The 17,956-nt window shown below is 37.3% G+C and overlaps 1 long non-coding RNA gene across 6 annotated transcripts; it reads left to right on the forward strand.

The window, feature by feature from the left end:
* The first annotated feature begins 1,254 nt into the window (after window positions 1-1,254).
* On the forward strand, window positions 1,255-6,828 carry LOC122037936. Of its 6 annotated transcripts, none has more exons than XR_006127774.1 (5): window positions 1,255-1,519; window positions 1,731-1,839; window positions 2,189-2,281; window positions 5,886-5,943; window positions 6,159-6,828. It is a non-coding gene; the product is annotated as an uncharacterized LOC122037936 (long non-coding RNA). The 6 variants fall into 6 exon arrangements; XR_006127777.1 differs by lacking the exon at window positions 1,731-1,839 and adding an exon at window positions 2,368-2,632; XR_006127775.1 differs by lacking the exon at window positions 1,731-1,839 and having other exon boundaries at window positions 6,159-6,494; window positions 6,560-6,828.
* Window positions 6,829-17,956: the final 11,128 nt, after the last annotated feature.

Below are 17,956 nucleotides of genomic sequence, written 5' to 3' on the forward strand. Positions count from 1 at the left end.
ATTTATCAGACTTGTTAGTACTGTTTAATACTGTTGTACATGATCTATTTCTACTAATATCTTATCAATTTATAATATACTAATATATTATCTATTTCTAATAAGACATGATCAATTTATCAGATCTATTCTTCAACACTTTGATATGTCATATGCTTTAAAATCTTATTCGCAGTCTTTCTACCTATATTAGAGATAGAATTTAGAAGGATGATCGAGGAACTAGAAAGTGAAGTTAGGATAAAGAGACAAATATAAAAATACCAAAATAATTTTTTTCCCTTCTCAGTTTTAGGTTTCAAACTCCTAAGGAGTAAAAAGACTAAGGTCTAAGGAGAAGAGGAATTCTATCATTTTCTCGAATCGGGCTTGAAAACATTCTTATCATTGTTTCGCATGAGACTTGAGACCTCCACGCTAGAGCTATAGAGCGAGTAGTTTCTACCATCGTGCCACTGCGCCACCTACTCGTCTAAAGTTTCGAACTTCCAAATCGTATACAATATAGGCATTTGCCTTTCTCTTTAATTAGTTTATAAATAATAATAATATATTACTAATAAGTTTTACACGTGGATTGTGAGGTCGTGGCTTTGTCCCCGTGTAAATCCGCCCCTGCTATTATATATATATAGGGGGTGTTTAGTTAGGAAGAATGAGAGTAGGGAATGAGAAAAAGATAAAAAGTGGGGCCTTAATTTGGATGATTAATGGTGGATGTCATGGATTCAATCCTCCAAATATGGGAATAAGTCATTACTTAGTAAAATAAGGGGATTGAAAATCCTAATCCCATTCCCCACTTTTTCATTTCCATTTCCATTATTCCCATTCCGATTTTCTTCCGCAAACTAATCACCTCCATATTCACAATCTCAATACTTATAATACATTATAAATCAAATTCATTACTATAAAACTCCCAATATAAATCTAAAAATTGACAATGAAATCTTTTTCCTTACCACCTTAATTATTTTTTCCACGGTGTATTTTTTTTAAAAGGGATACCCGATTCATTAAATATGAGACGGACGTCCTTTTAATTTTCATTTAATTTAATTAGAAGAATTATCTGTCTTTTCTAAATTTATTTATTTATCATTAATCTATTTATTAAGCGAGAGAAGAGTTGGCCCTCCAATTTAGTTCTGGGCTGCTGCAACACAGTTCGGGCCCAACCGTATCGGATCCGATCGTTTCATAATTTCGGATCTATTCTATCCGCTTGGTGGCTGTCTGGCGTGTGGAGTGAGATGCGAAATCTTATAGTCACTGTTGCTCTCCATTTTCATTTCCCCACTTTCGCGCGGTTGCTGGCTCCGCCGCTGCGAGCCATCGGGCGATCCGGAGGCCATTTTGTCGCGAGGAGCCCGAACCCTAGTTGTATCCAGATCTCTGAGTAAGCTTCTTGGGTTTTCCTCTGCAAATTTTTTGTTTCTGATCGCCCATCTCTTAAACCGTGAAAGGGAAGAACATTTTCGCGAATGATAATACGAAGGAGGAGAATACACCAAGGGTAAATATTAAGAAAACTCTTTCTAGATCTGGTTTTATTGTGACGTTCTCGAATTGGCTTGTTTCCCATTATTTTTGATCAATCCCTGGCTCGTGCCGTACTGATTTCATTTCTTGTTGGTGTTTTATTGATTTGCTTGCCGTCGTAGTTTGGTAGAATTAGTAAATTCGTCTCCGGATTGCTTTAGTGTCACTTTTTCCTTTCCCTCTAGATGCTTCAGTTAGGAATTCTGTGTCTGTGACTATGATTGTTATTTTCTCTGTCACCGATGCTCTCAACTCGACTGTAAGAGCAATGGCAGCCACCACAACTCACTAGAGGTAAGATCTTTCTTTTTATTCAATTTACTAGGGTTTTGTTACGAGTGAATTATTTTAGGTTACTATGATCCTGATTTAGGTGCTGAAAAGTAGATTGCTTCGCTACAGTTAGAGTTCTTGCTGTTCATCATCTAAGGGCACTTAAATTATATTTTAATTGCTTACTTGCAACTAAATTATTAAATAAAAAAAACAATTCGTTGCAGAAATAAAAAAGATTGCACAGACTCGACCCAAGTTCTGTTTTGCACTTGCTTTCCTAATGATGCCAAGATTCTTATTATTCACATGCTGTTGGGGATTGGATGGATAAAATCTGGAAAACTGATTTGATCTTTTACTCACACAGGTGTCACTTGGACTTTAGCTCGTAAACTTGTTTGTCTAAGGCAGAGGATTGTGAACTTGTGCGCAGATATGATGCATATCAGCACATACTCAGGTCAGGGAATCTGTATATGTGGAAATTTGACATTTACCTTTCTCTAGGCAACATACGCAGTCAATTTCTGTATTTCAACACCACAGGATTGTAAAGAACATCCAAGATTATGGCTACTATTGATCGAGATGATGATGTGGAATTTGACTTGAGGAAAAACCTATTACATAGATGCTGATTATTCTTGCACATTGCTGGTACATTAAATAGTACCAGGGAAGCAAGCAAAACTGATGAAAGAATTCCAGAAGAAATTGCAACTAGCTGCAAACTCTTGCATTATGGAAATACTTTTTATTGTGAATTACTGGGAAAGAATGAAGAAATCTAACCCTAGGAGGGAAAACAACGGTAGTCCTACCTACATTTGCAGTTTAGTAGTATTTACATGATTGTAGTTAGGTTCTTAAGACACCTTATGCTGATCAAAGATATCATAGAATATCTCAAGAACTTTAGTAAATTCTCTCAATTGCCTCTTAGAACTAGCAAAATTTAACGATCTTATCTGAAACTCTCTCAACACAAAATAATAGTCTATCTCTATACTTCATCCTCTTGTTAGAGATTGGACTGGAGCTGATGAATATGATAGTTTAATTATCACAAAATAAAATTCTCAGTTAAGTAGGATCCATACCCAGCTTCGTCATTAATGTTTGAACCAAATAAGCTCACAAGTGGTGAGGAGAATCATTGCAATATTTTCTGCTTTTGCTATTAGTCTGGCTGCAACATTTTGTTTGTTTAATTTCCCAAGGTATTATATTTGCTCCTAGGAGATGATAACCTAATGTGGATCACTTATTTACAGGCCAACTTCCCTAATCTATACATCCTGGAATCATAAAGTGATCTCGATTATACTAAAGGACAAACTGTGGTAGTGTATTCTTTAGGTACTGATGAATCTTTAGAGCTGCCTCTTAATCACCTTGGCAGGGGGACTCAACGAATAAGCTGGTCACACTCACAACAAAGGAGGCAATCATGAGATAGTTTAGTTTATTAACTCATCTATGATATTTTCATGCTGCATTAGATAATGTTAGATATTAGTTTGACATTTGAACTGATAAGAGTGTCAATGAGTCTAGAGCCATTTTCTCTATGATATATAAATGTCTCCTCTTATCCAAGCAACCCAATTTCTAGAAAATAACTCAATTCTTCTAAGTCCTAGTTTTGAAAGTACTAATGGAGTTGAACTTTCCTTGTGATTCTTCTTGTGCCATCACCATTAATGATAATATCATCTACATAATCAATTGTTGGATCGTATGATGCGTAGCAAGCTTGAAAATATTAGTGCAGTAGAAATATAAACAACAAATCCCACAAATTGTTTACATGAATCGGTAGTGCCCCGGACACCTCCTCCATGACCTATAATCCATTGTCGAACTACTCTTGGAATCCATTTTTTCTCTTATGTAACTCTTCCAAAGGTGGAAAAACCTTTTGTAACAATAAAAGAAAAAAAAAAATACAAAGGTAAAAGAAAAGTAAATACATTGTAAAGAAACAATTACAATGATACTGAAGATTGCTTTGGCTTGCTTTCTTTTCTCTTTGGATTGCTCAGAATGACTCTAAAATAGAACAACACTCTCTCTATAACTAATGCCAAAAACTCTCCTTTAAAGCTCATTTATAGAGCTTTTGTTCATTTTGGAATTCGATGTGAAATTGACTAATTTGTGTCCATCAATCAACTGCCACCTTTGAGGTCAACTGATCTACACTTCAATCGATTCGTCCATTATGGTACGTGGGAAATTTGAATGTTGTTGCAACCTTATATGATTAACAACTCTTTCCTAAATTCTTGTTTTGGTATCCTTTAACATCAATTGACTGCTTAGTTGACTATTCTCTTAAACAAAAACTTTATATTGGTCTCAGTCAACTCATCCAACATTAGTTGACTGCTTTACCCAAACAAAATCAATTTGTTTGCTAATAATCATGTCTAAATCTATTGCTCCATGAGTCGACTGAATTTCATAACAGTCGACTAATTCAAATCATAAACTTTCAGGGTTTTGTTTATTAGTTAAGTTCCATAATTCAACTGCTCTATCAATAGCCCTGTATTAGTGGATTGTGCTGTCAATCGATTGAATTTAATTAATCAATTGAATTTCTCTATCAGTTGAGTGATACATGAATTCCAGCAATAATAAGATGAAATTTGTGTCGTGCCAAGGGGCCCCATGTATTATGGACTTCATAATTTTCCTAATATAAGTCAACATCGACTTAGTCTAGTATTCAGTTGACCTCAACTGACCAAGATTTCTTATGCCTAGGGACTCCTTGCCTCCAAAGACAATTTCTTTAGGACTTCATCCATTGCCCAATATCCAATTGTCCTTGACTTAGTAGGACTTCCACTACTTGGTCTCAGGTCAATCTTGACCTACTAGAACTTACAACCACCAAACATCCAATTCTCCATGATCTGCATGGAGTTCGTTTACTTGTCCAGCATTCATTCCTTTGTACTACAAGCTATCAGACTCTTTTGCCAAGAAGTGTTTGATGACTATAGAGGCCTTAGATTCATGCTAAATTTGTATTGTTGTAGTCTTGGGGTCCCCCAAGTCAATATATGCTCTTTTTCTAAATTTTGAGTCCTCTATGATCATTAAAATTTTTGTCCTCTATCATTACAAGTCAATTGAGTAGTGGATTAGAAGTAACTCTAGTCGATTTAATGTGATTCTGATTGAGTAATCATTGTTAGGCACTTTTGAAAAAAAAACCATAAAGGCCTTGATTCATGTCAAATTAATATTGTTGCACTCTTGGGGTTTACCTGAGTTTGTTCATCTTTGTTTTTATAGATTTTGAACCCTTGATGACCATCGAATGTTGTTAAGCAAAAAATGATTTTTTTTGCACATTTGAATTTATTAAAGGTCAATTCTGTGATAAATATATATATATTTTTTAAAAATTAATTGTTTTAATTTTTTTTAACTACAAACTAAAAATAGGAAAATTTTATGAACCAAACAAGGTTATATATGGAGTTTGGACTTGGTGACCCTTTAGGTTAACTAGACAAACTTAGATTTCTTCTCATCATTTCTGCATACCCTAATCTGTGATTTTGATCGTTGGGATCAGAGTGATTTGTTGAACTTGGAACTCTTGGTTTATATTTTGTTCTTTCCACCAAGCGTTGTCGAATATCTAATTACCTTGGTAGCTCTGGATTATTTTTATATGAACTGTGTTAAACAAGCTGTATTGATTTACCAATAAATGTTGCACGTTATTTAGTCTACATTTGCTTCTAAATCTTTGTTACTGATGTTTTATTTTAACTTCTGCTTCTCTTAATAGTTTCGGATGGTTTATTTGTAATATGTAGTGGAATTGTTGTGGAATAGTCATAGGTGCTCCTGCAGAACTGTGGTTAATATTATCCATCAGATAATAGTTCAGGATAATTGCTGCAAGATGCGTTACTGAGTTTTAGTGTTTACAGAATGGATTCAATCTGTTTATCAGAAAACAAGCTTCTGTCTTTTAATTTCTGATCCAACTCTTTTTTTGGCTGCATGCTTAAAGATTCTATATCGATCTCGTGCAGATGCAACAATGCTTGGATTCAAAAATTAATGTAGTTTCCTGTCCCATGTGCTACATCGGTAAGTTGTTTACATACGGATGTGGTCTCTAGTTTGACTGCTCGGAGTTGAATGTAAATTCAAATAATTTCTCTGCCCCTACAAATTGTGAATTCGTTTACCCGAAAAATTTTCCGCCTGTACTTTATCACTTTGTTCTTTAACTAAAACAATATTTTCAATTGGTTGTATATCCAAGCTTGCTCCCACTTCTTTTCCTTTGATATATGAAACAGATGGATACTATGCTAGTTCCATTGCCAACTGCACATAGGGATAATGAAACTACAGCTTCGCCATCAAGTTCAGCTGTATGTTCTCTCCCCCAAGTCTCTTGATGTTAGCCATCTTACTGTATTGCAGTATTGTTTTTATCATTTCATGGTCATACTCTTTTCTTAGTTTGCATCTCGATTCCGAAACATGTCTGTTGTTGTTGAGGACAATGTCAGTCAATGAAAGTGGCAAAAACTAGAATTAAATGGTATGTTGGAGATTGTGATCTGCAGAAACTGCTACTAATATTTTATTCTGCATGTCAGCAATTCTGTCGTTGGGCTACCAGCAATCAGGTTGGGCATTTTACTGGTCTTGAGTACATTGCTGCATGCCTCTATTTTTCACATTGAAATTACAGATGGAATTCAAACTTGCAATATATACCATTGAAGCAGCGTGTGAGGGAAACCATCACCTATGACCTGTGTAGCAAGCTGGATCAGCACTCAGTCCACTTGTGGGTAAATGAAACCTTAAATATGTAGAATATATATTTTATTATTAAAAATAGAGGGCAGAGGGTGTTGGAAATGTGAATGAAATAAAGAGATAGAGATGAAGAGATTCTATTGTGTATGGGTTGTTAGTCCTATATCAAAAGTCTCTTGACTTTATTATTGGTTTAAATTATGGTACATGCATTGATGTTGTAAATATATGCATGGGGAAAGACTTTCTCACGCGTTGATGTGCAGGGGTGGGTGCAAATCCAGGGCCTGAATTATACTAAACCAAGGTTGATTTGTGTGGTAGCACGACTTGCTCATGTCGAATGCCGGACTGATTGAGGCAAGATTTGTCCAAGTGAATAAATCAATGTTTTGCTACCGAATCTTTTTTTGCTACCTACTCAAGAGGGCGACGGAAGTATTAATATGAAATTAATGATGATTTCGTAATGTTTCGACATTAATGACGACATGAAACCCATTAATGGTGACATTAAATCCAACATTAAATGATCATAATTTGATCATTCATTACAGGTAAAGTGAGGACTCCTGTATAAGGAGACTGGATCTTGAGCAAAGGATAGAAAGTAGAGGAAGATAAGTGAAAGAGAGAGCGAGAGGAAGAGCAGAAAGTGAACCTCTGGCCACTCCTCTTTTCCCATAAAAACTCCCTTAGCCGTGCATCCGTTCGGCTGAACTACTCGTGATAGCACTTTAGTGCATTCTCAGTTCGATACGAACAACCAGTGCTTGATTGCGTGTGTGGTTTTGCCGTTGTATTATGGAAACAGACGACCCGAAAGAACCTTGAAGTACAGCCGAAGATGGGATGAATCTGTTTCAAGTAAACTATGTTGAGTGCATGCCTCAGTATCTTACTCAACGAATTCCCTTTCCGACTAGGCGATCAACTCTCGATTCTGCTACGCACCGCATCAACTCCGCAACTTGGACCACCGGAAGCTTGGCAGAACTAGTCCCGCTAGCAGCCTGAGATTATCTACTTAGGTCATCTCAACAGATAAATTAGAATTGATTTTGTGTAATTTTAATTCATTAATTTTCCCCAATATCTATGGCAACAGATTGTCTAACAATCTTGAAACAGAATTTGTTTTGTTGAGATGACCACAAAACAAAGTATTGAGGTGCAATAGACTTAGCACATGAAGGTCCCCTCTGCCTCGATTGGAACTGTGCTAATCAACCACGGGAAAGGCTAGAGAAGTTCACTGCATTGAACTTCAAGAAGTGGTAGTAAAAGATGCTTTTCTACTTGACCATGCTCAATTTGGCTCGGTTCTTGACCGAGGACCCTCCCAAGCATGCTAAGGATGCTGATGCGCAGACCATCAGTATATTGGAGGCATGAATTCACTCTGAGTTCCTTTGTCGAAACTACATCCTCAACTGTCTTGCTGACTTGTTGTATGCTGTGTATAACATGAAGAGAATGGCTAAGAAATTGTGAGATTCCCTGGACAAGAAGTATAAGACGGAAGATGCAGGGGCCAAGAAGTTCATCGTGAGCCGATTCCTGGACTACAAGATGGTTGACTCCAAGACGATGATCTGCATGCTATCATTGAGAAGTTGCCTCTCGGGTGGAAGGGCTTCAAGAACAACCTAAAGCACAAGCGGAAGGAGATGAATGTGGAAGAACTTTTTGTTAGACTTCGCATCGAAGAAGATAACAATAGTTCAAAGGGAAAGTTGTTCTCTCAGGTTACTGTGAAAGCCAATGTGGTCGAGTATGGTTAAAACTCAAAATAGAAGAACATCAAGACTTTCAAGATGGGACCTAGAGGAGGCATAAGCAAGAAATTCTTTAGGAAGTGCTTCAACTACGATTGAGTCGGTCACAAATCTTCGGAATACAGAAAGTCGATGAAGAAGTAGGAGGCCAAGGAAAAGTGGTGTTGAAGATGACCTCGGGCAAGGACCTTACTCTGAACAATGTGTCGTATGTTTCGGAGATTCAGAAGAAGCTAGTGTCCAGATCACTTTTAAGCAAGCATGACTTTCGTATTATTTTTGAGTTAGACAGAGTTGTACTGTTAAAGAATGAAATATTTATAGGAAGAGACTATATATCTGATGGGTTGTTCAAGCTCAATGTAATGACCATTAGACCTAAAATAAATAAAGATGAAAGTTTTTCCACTTATATGTTATGTTTGTGGCATGGTAGATTATGACATGTTAACTACGATGTGTTGCGTAGATTAATAAACATGCAAAGCATACCTACATTCCACCTTGACCTAAAATATAAGTGCAAGATTTGTGTTGAAACGAAAATGACAAGGTCATCCTTTTAATATGTTGAGAGAAGTAACGAATCACTTGGGCTAATTCACACCGACGTGTGCGACCTGAAAGGTACACCAACACGTGGTGGGAATAAATACTTTATCACTTTTATAGATGATAACATAAAATATTATTATGTGTATCTTTTTAAAAGTAAGGATGAAGCTATAGAGAAATTTGCATTCTATAAGAATGAGATTGAAAACCAACTTAATAAAAAGATTAAGGTGGTTTGAAGTGACCGAGGCGGTGAATATGTATCATTGCTCGCTGAGTTGTGTGCTGAACATGAGATCAGACATGAAACAACAACTCCTTATACTCAACAAAATGGAATTGCTGAGTGAAAGAATCGAACTCTAAAGGAAATAATGAATGCTTTTCTATTGAGCTCTGGGCTACCAGAGTTCATGTGGGGGGATCTGTATTAACAGCTAATTATCTTTTAAATAAGGTGCTCCGGAAGAAAATAGATAAGAGCCCTTATGAGTTGTGGAATGAAAGACATCCATCCTACAAATATTTACAAACGTGAGGGTGTCTTGGTGTCTGATCCGAAGAGGATTAAGATAGGACCAAAGATAGTTAATTACATATTTATTGATATGCACATAACAATAGTGCATATCAATTTTTTATGTATGAGTCACAAATATCGGATATACACAAGAACTCAATAATAGAATCGAGAAATGCCTCGCTCTTCGAGTGTGTGTTTCCGTATAAGACCCGAGAGGAAGCGAGCTCCTTAAAACGGGCATATAAAACACAACATGAAAATGATGATGAGGAACCAGTCGAGGTTGAGCTTAGACGGAGCAAAAGAGCTCGAGTAGAAAAATCCTATGGATCGGATTTTCTCTTTTATATTGGAAAGTGAGTCCCGAAATTATTCAGAAGCAGTAAGCTCTTCTGATAGATCTCACTGGAGAGAGACAATTGCATCTGAGATATAATCTATCTTGCAAAATCACACTTGGAACTTGTAGATCTTCCTTCAGGAAGTAAACCACTAGATTGCAAGTGGATCTTCAAGAAGAAAATGAAGTCAAATGATATAATTGATAAGTATAAGGCCAGATTGGTAATCAAAGAATACCAACAACGTGAAGATCTTGATTACTTTGATACATATTCTTCGGTGTCGAGAATAACTTCCATTAGAGTGTTGTTGACTATTGCAGCTCTATGAAATCTTAAAATACATCAGATGGATGTAAAGATAGTCTTTCTAAACGGAGATTTAGAAGAGGAAATCTATATGGAGCAACCTGAGGGGTTTTTTGTACCAGGATAGAAAAATAAAGTTTGTAAATTGATGAAGTCATTATATGACTTGAAAGAAGCACCAAAGCAGTGAAATGATAAATTTGATAATGCTATAAAGGAATGCGGATTCAAGATAAATGAATGTGATAAATGTGTCTACATGAAAGCTACAGAGAATGACTACGTTATCTTGTGTCTATATGTATATAACATACTTATCATTGGAAGTAATGATAACATAATCAAATCCACTAAAGATATGTAGTAGAATTCAAGATTTGACATGAAAAATATGGGTCTAGCTGATGTGATTCTAGGAATCAAAATTCTTATAACAAAAGGACTTGTTCTTAGTCAGTCTCATTACATGGACAAGATTCTTGAGAAATTCACTAAGAGTGATACTGTGTTGGCATGAACCCTGATAGATTCGAGTCAACATCTATCGAAAAATCGAGGTGAAAGTATTTCTCAGATAGAATACTTTTGAGTGATTGGAAGTCTGATGTACCTAATGAGTTGTATACGACTAGATTTGACCTACGTAGTAAGTAAACTGAGTAGTTACACGACTAATTCCGATGTTAAGCACTAGAAAGGAATAACAAGAGTGCTGAGGTACTTGAGGTATATTCGTGAATATGAACTACACTATACAAGATATTTTACTATAATTGAAGGATATAGCGATGTGAGTTAGATATCTGACATAAAAGATTTTAAGTGTACGAATGGATATGTATTCATTTTGGGAGGTGCAACCATTTCTTGAAAATCTTCTAAGCATGACAATTCTTAGAAGATATTTCGACATGGCCGAAACTGGTGCCGACAATTTGCATAATGATAGTCTATCAGCAATTGAGCATATATGTCGTAAGTATAATACCATTAGATATCTACTCTTAACGCTAGTTATCACTGTTGACTATGTGAAATCAAAGGATAACTTAACGGATTCGCTAACCAAAGGGTTAAATCAAGAGTTAGTTGTAAGTTCATCACAAGGAATGAGTTTGATGTTGTTGTCAGCTATTAATGTAGAGGGCACCTAACCTATGCTCATTGGAGATCCAAAGAACTAGGTTTAAAAGGACAACTAATTTGCATTGACTAGACACACTGTGGGGGATAATCCAATAAAATAGTGACTGGACCAGGGTAAGTCGATGAGCTTTTAATGATCAAGAAGAGTAGATGACTACTCTTGAGGGATTACTTATGTGAGAAAGAAGTGGAGCCACTTCGAAGAGAATCGGAGGCACAATTCTTAGAGTTTCTCACAGAACCAGGTGTGTTCATTGCCAAGAATGAACGCACTCATGAGAATTGAGTTTATCAGGGAGTCTTGGGTGAGATTTGTCAATATTTACACAGACGACAGAACAGTTCAAAGGCATTATGTCTAGTGTTAGCAGTATAGCACTGACACTGTTTTGGAAGTGTCGGACACGGACACGACATGGACACGACATGCAAATGCGTGTCAGACACGGCGAAAATCGTGTCGTTGACTTTTTACAAGTTTAACCCGTCTGATATGATTAGGACATGGATGAGACATGTTTCCGGATACGTTTGGGTTCAATTGTAAAAAAAATAAAAAATTTCAAGGTAAAATTGAAAAATAATAAAATTATGATGATTACTTATTCAAATGAAAAAAAGATCCTAAATTATTTCCTACTCCCGATTCTCTTTTTTCATCGCGATGCGACCTTTCTTCATTGCGACCGTCGCCTGCGCTTTTTATTGCTCGCCTGCGCTCTTCGCTGCTCGCCAGCACTCTTCGTCGCTCGCCTAAGCTCTCCGTCGCCTATCGTCACTCAGCGGCAGCCCGTCGTCGCTCAGCGGCAGCCCGTCGTCGCTCAGCGGCAGCCCGTCGTCGCTCAACGGCAGCCCGTCACCACTCAACGGCAGCCCACCATTGCTTCCCGTCGCTGCCCTCTTTCTGGTAAGTTTACTTTTTTTATTTTTCTTCTATCACGAATTTATTTTTGCTTTTGGTAAGTTTCTGGTAAGTTTAACAATAGGCCTCCCTCCGCTGCTTCTTAATTGTTATTTTCAGCATACGGAAAGTTTTCAAAATGAGAGTGCACAAGAAGATGTTGATGATTATTCTCCTTTGTGGAAATTTGTAACCAAGGTTGAAAAGACAGTTGGAGAAGGAAATGTTACTTGGTCATGCAATATATGTAGTAAAGTGTGCAAAGGATCATATTCAAAGGTGAAAGCACACCTGTTAAAACAAAAAGGTACTGGAATTGCAGGTTGTACGGCTGTTACAATGGATCAAATGAAGCGTATGCAACAACTTATTGATGGTGCAGAATTGGGAAAGAAAATTCTAAACAGAAATAAGTTCTGTTGCCTTCGTCGTCTGCATCATTAAATATGACTTCAAAATCCTCATTTTATTCTAGTGGTATTTTGCAAAATGATGATCCAATAAAGAAGAGGAAAGGACCACTTGGTCTGCTTAAAAAATCTTTTAACTTGAATGCCAAAGATGAGTTCCGCTCTAAAATTGCAAGGTTGTACATCGGGAGATTATCTTTCAATATTATTATGAATCCTCATTATGTTTGTGTTTTTAGTTTGGCTACTCAATGAACAATTCCATTTTATCTTTCACCTGGATACAATTTATTGAGAACTTCACTTCTTTAAAAAGAAAAAGGTCATATTGGAAAGCTTTTAGAGCCAACAAAAGTTGCTTGGAAACAAAAGGGAGTTAGTATTTGTAGTGATGGGTGGTCGGATGTGCAAAGAAGACTGCTAATTAATATCATTGTCGTGTGTGAAAGTGGTCCTATGTTTTTGAAGGTGATAAATTGTGAAGGTGAGTACAAGGATAAAACTTTCATCTCTAAATTGCTCATTAATGCCATAAATGAAGTGGGACATCAGAATGTTGTTCAAGTGGTCATCAATAATGCTCCTGTATGCAAAGCTGCTTGGTTACTCGTTGAGGTACCCACACATATTTTGGACTCTTTGCGTTGTGCACACATTGAATCTTGCTTTGAAGAATATTTGTGCACCGACCGACTCTCTACAAAACAAAGAAGCCTTTGGTGAGTGCAAGTGGATAGCAAAAGTAACAAATGATACTTCAATGATCAAGAATTTTATCATGAATCACAATACGAGATTATCGATGTTCAACAATAACTCAAACTTGAAGATGTTATCACTGTTGGGACCTAAAAGTAGCTAGAGGGGGGGGTGAATAGCTCGTCGCGTGCTAGGTACTCGTCGTTGCTTGTTTTTTCAAAGATGTGCAGCGGAAATACAAGAAACAAACCACACAACGCTAACAAGGTTGGTTTACTTGGTATCCACCTCACAAGAGGTGACTAGTCCAAGGATCCACACTTACTCACGCACCCTCCACTAATAAAACCCTCCTTTTCGGTAACTACCGAAGGCGGAGAAGCCCTACAAGACTCTCAATACAAGAAGAAGGAAAGGGAAACAAAATACAAGCGCAAAGCTTACAATGAGTACAGAAAACCCTAACCCTAGCTTCTCTTCTTGTCTTTGATCCGCCTCTTGACTTGGAAAACCTCCAAGATCCTTCAAGAACTGGCGATCTGAGCTTTGAGAGCGCTGTGGAGGAGCTGGCGAGAGATCTGAGCTTTTTCGTGGAAACAATGCCGAAGGAAATGAACGCCTGCGGCTTAAATCGACGCTAACGATCGAATCCCGATCGATTGGATTGCTCCCAATCGATCGGGGAGGCTTTGGATCGATCCACGGATCGATCCAGAGCGCCTCTGTGCTCTGAAAAAACGCCTTGATCGATCCACGGATCGATCCAGCGCTTATCGCACGAAGCAGCAGCGTCCCAATCGATCCACTGATCGATTGGGACCTCTGGATCGATCCACTAATCGATCCAGAGGCTTTCTGTGCGCTGGGAAACTGCCTGGATCGATCCACTGATCGATCCAGCTCTTGGTTTTTACCCAAAACCAAGTCCCAAGCCTCTCAAACCAACATTCGGTCAGCCTTAACCTGTTGGTACGTCATGCCTAGCATCTAGTCACTTCCTTGACCTGCTAGGACTCCCTCACCAAGTGTTCGGTCAATCCCTTTGACCCACTTGGACTTTTCTTTGTGCCAAGTATCCGGTCAATCCCTTTGACCTACTTGGACTTTTCTTTGTCATGCCTGGCTTCACTCACCAGGACTTCCAATCTGCCTAGCTTCACTCACTAGGACTTCTCTTCTGCCTGGCTTCACTCACCAGGACTTCTCTTCTGCCTGGCTTCACTCACCGGGACTTTCACCTAGCTTCACTCACTAGGATTTCTCCGCTGCCTAGCTTCACTCACCAGGACTTTCATTTCGCCTAACATCCCAGTTAGGACTTCCCAGTCGAGTATCCGGTCAATCCTTGACCTACTTGACTCTTCTTCAATCAACCTTATATTGTCAAACATCGAAACCCAAACCAAGACTCAAGCTTGGTCAACCAGGTCAACCTTGACCTGAGAGATGTTGCACCAACAATCTCCCCCTTTTTGATGTTTGACAATACCACAATAACACTCACAATGCCACATGTAAGTTAGGCTAACTCCATAGCCTCATTCTTCTTCATGCCACTAGGTAATGAACACATAAGTTAAGCTCTCCATTCTCCCCTTAAGAGGGCAAACTCCCTCTAGGTAATGAAAGCCTAACTTACTCCCATTCACAAGTCCTTTCATTCTCCCCCTATTGGCACACATCAACCCATCTTTGAGCACACATCAACCCATGCCCCAATTTCGGGCACACATCAACAAATCCACTTATTGAAAAACTCTCCCCCTGAAGAGTTGCTCATCGTGGTTCACAACTTCACTCGTTGTGATCAACACGATAATGAAGGGCCCATTCCCTTCATTATCAACAATGCTCGCCCTGGAGCAATAACAAGGTCCAATGACCCAAATGAAGGTCCCATACCCTTCATTTATCCTTGATCCTACATTCTTCCTCAATGTAGGCAAATGCCCATCCTTGAGCATTATCCACTTGAAACCTGTTGAACAATGAGGATATCCATTCCCCAGTAAAGTCCAACTGCTCAACCTTGAGCATTTTCTCACACAGAAGGTTAACCACCTTCCAAGGTTCATGAAAAATAATTTTCATGTCTTTAAAGAGTCCCTCCCCCTAAAGACATGATGATAACTTCTGTCATTGCACCAACAATGACTTGGAATCCCTAAACCTTTAGGAAACCCAAATTTAGAAGTTTTGAGGTTCATAAATTCAATAATGAAACTAAATCTCAACCTAAACTTCAATTTAATCTTCCTCAACCAATTCATCCTTGTCTTCAACATGAAAACACTCTTTTTATGTATACACATGTATTTTGAGGGGTTAGGAATGGTTATCTAGACTAAAATAGGTTCAAAATGCTGAAAATAAGCTTTCCCAGCCAAAATCAGCATCTTCGATCGATTGGAGTTGGGTTCCAATCGATTGAACTCTGCTGAAACAATCCACTGATCGATTCAGGAGGGCTGGATCGATCCAGACAGCTTCTGTTCGCAGAACGCCTGCTCTCAATCGATCGCCCGATCGATTGAGACCCTTCAATCGATCGGGTGATCGATTGAGGTATGAAAGTTGCTGAAATTCAATTTCAGTCAACTTCAGAAACCCCTAGAAAATTCTACAAAATTCCAAAAATCGTGAAAATTTGTGTAGACATTGTTTAGGGCATATATTATCATGGAAAAATAGTTTTCTATGAAAATACTTCATGTTTTCAAAGATTGACACAAACTTGAAAACTTGCAAAAACTTTAGTGTTTTCTTCAAGTTTGTGTCTAACTATTCAATGGTGATTACTATCAAAAGATAGCTTTCACCAAGGTTTTCCAAAATCATTTTAAAAATATTTTCAAAACCAATATCCCACCATGTTCCTTGGGCTTAATGCACATGACTTGTACATTAGCTTTCCTAATGATGGGAAAACACATAACTGTGTTTTGATGAACTTAAAACTCAAAGAAATGCACTAAATCAACATGTTGAGTTTTTGTTCATCATCCTAACATCTTACTTGTATCTAATGTGCACTGAAACACATACAAGTCATTTTATGTGTCTTTGTGAGATGTAAAGTTTGGTTTTGCCCTAATCTAGGGATCATGCATATCTATCTAGGCATTTTGAGTGGTGAACATCCACCAAGGATGTTACTTGTTGATTCCACTTGTGTATAAATACCACTTGTTGGTATAACTTGTACATAAATGTCATTTGTTTATACCACTTGTTGGTATAACTTGTACATAAATGCCATTTGTTTATACCACTTGTTGGTAAAAACATTTGTCCTTAATTTTAAGGAAATAAACATAATGCATGATAATGTTATGACATACATCAAAATAAAATAGCTTTCAAAAGAAATATTCCTATAACTACATGATGTATGTATGACATGACATGGTATTTTTGTATTTTTCATAATAAAGGAATGAATGCAAAATACAAAACTAAATATGATGTCATGACATATAATGGGCAAACAATCATGGCAAGATTTTGCATAAATAAAATATACCTAGATATACTATCTAAGTATCCTTAAACCTTAGCTAATCCTTAAGCTCTAAATCCTAAATTTCCCAAAATGCTTCAAGAAAATGCCAAAACCTAAAATGACATTTCTAGTTCTCTTGATTAATTTACGCCAATTGAAATTAAGCTTATTTCTCAAATGTTGGCATATTTCATTTTTCCACAAGAGTAGCACTTTAAATTAAGGCTTAAATTGCCTTTAATTTCTAAGAAAATACCAAAATCTCAACTTGGTATTTCTCATATTTTCCCAAATTGTGTCATTTAAAATAAAATCAATACTTCTCAAATTTTGCACATTTACTCTTCCAAGGAGTAACTATAAATCCATTTCATTTTCAAAGGTTAAGAATAACCTTGAAAATGCTCCTTGAGTGTCAATTTCTTCAAAGTTGAGTTAACTACCATTCTTCTTAGAGTTGACACTCTCTAACCCATCTATGGGGTAGAAAAAATGCTCCTAGGAACTCAACACCTATTGGTGCTCCTTGGATGCTCTAGGTATTCACTAGGGATAACTTCCCTAGATACCTTCCTAGTGACCTTGTTTGGCTTCTTGGAAGCCTTGGTCACTTTTTCTAGGTCAACTCTAGGGATAGCCTCCCTTGTGACCTTGTTTGTGACTTTCTTAGACTTCTTAGAAGCCTTAGTCACATTTATTGCAAAAATACTCTTAGGGATGACTTCCCTAGTATTCTTGACTTGATCACTAGACCTAGGGTTAGTTCCATAACTATATGGAATCCTATGGTACGAAATTTCATCCTTCTTAGCCTTAGGTTTGCATCCCAAACCTCTATGGCCATTGGATGACTTTGATACTCCTAGACCTAGATTTTTACCCTTAGACCCTTGTGTCATATTTGTGATTTTTATAAGGGTCTTTTCTAATTTATCAAGTCTTGACCTCAAGACTTGATTTTCCTTCCATAATCCCTCAACCATAGATTTTTCACTAAAATTATGATTTTTCTTCTTCTTAGGTACATACCTAGAATCCTTAGGGTTCTTACCTAAATTTCTATTTACCTTTCTAACCCTAGATTGAGAGGTTTTGGCATGATAAGCTACATGATTTTTCTTAATGCTATCATGCTTCCTATTTTCATGGTAAATAGCATTAA

Source organism: Zingiber officinale, chromosome 1A (genome assembly GCF_018446385.1).
Source record: "Zingiber officinale cultivar Zhangliang chromosome 1A, Zo_v1.1, whole genome shotgun sequence".
In the NCBI taxonomy this organism is placed as follows: domain Eukaryota; kingdom Viridiplantae; phylum Streptophyta; class Magnoliopsida; order Zingiberales; family Zingiberaceae; genus Zingiber; species Zingiber officinale.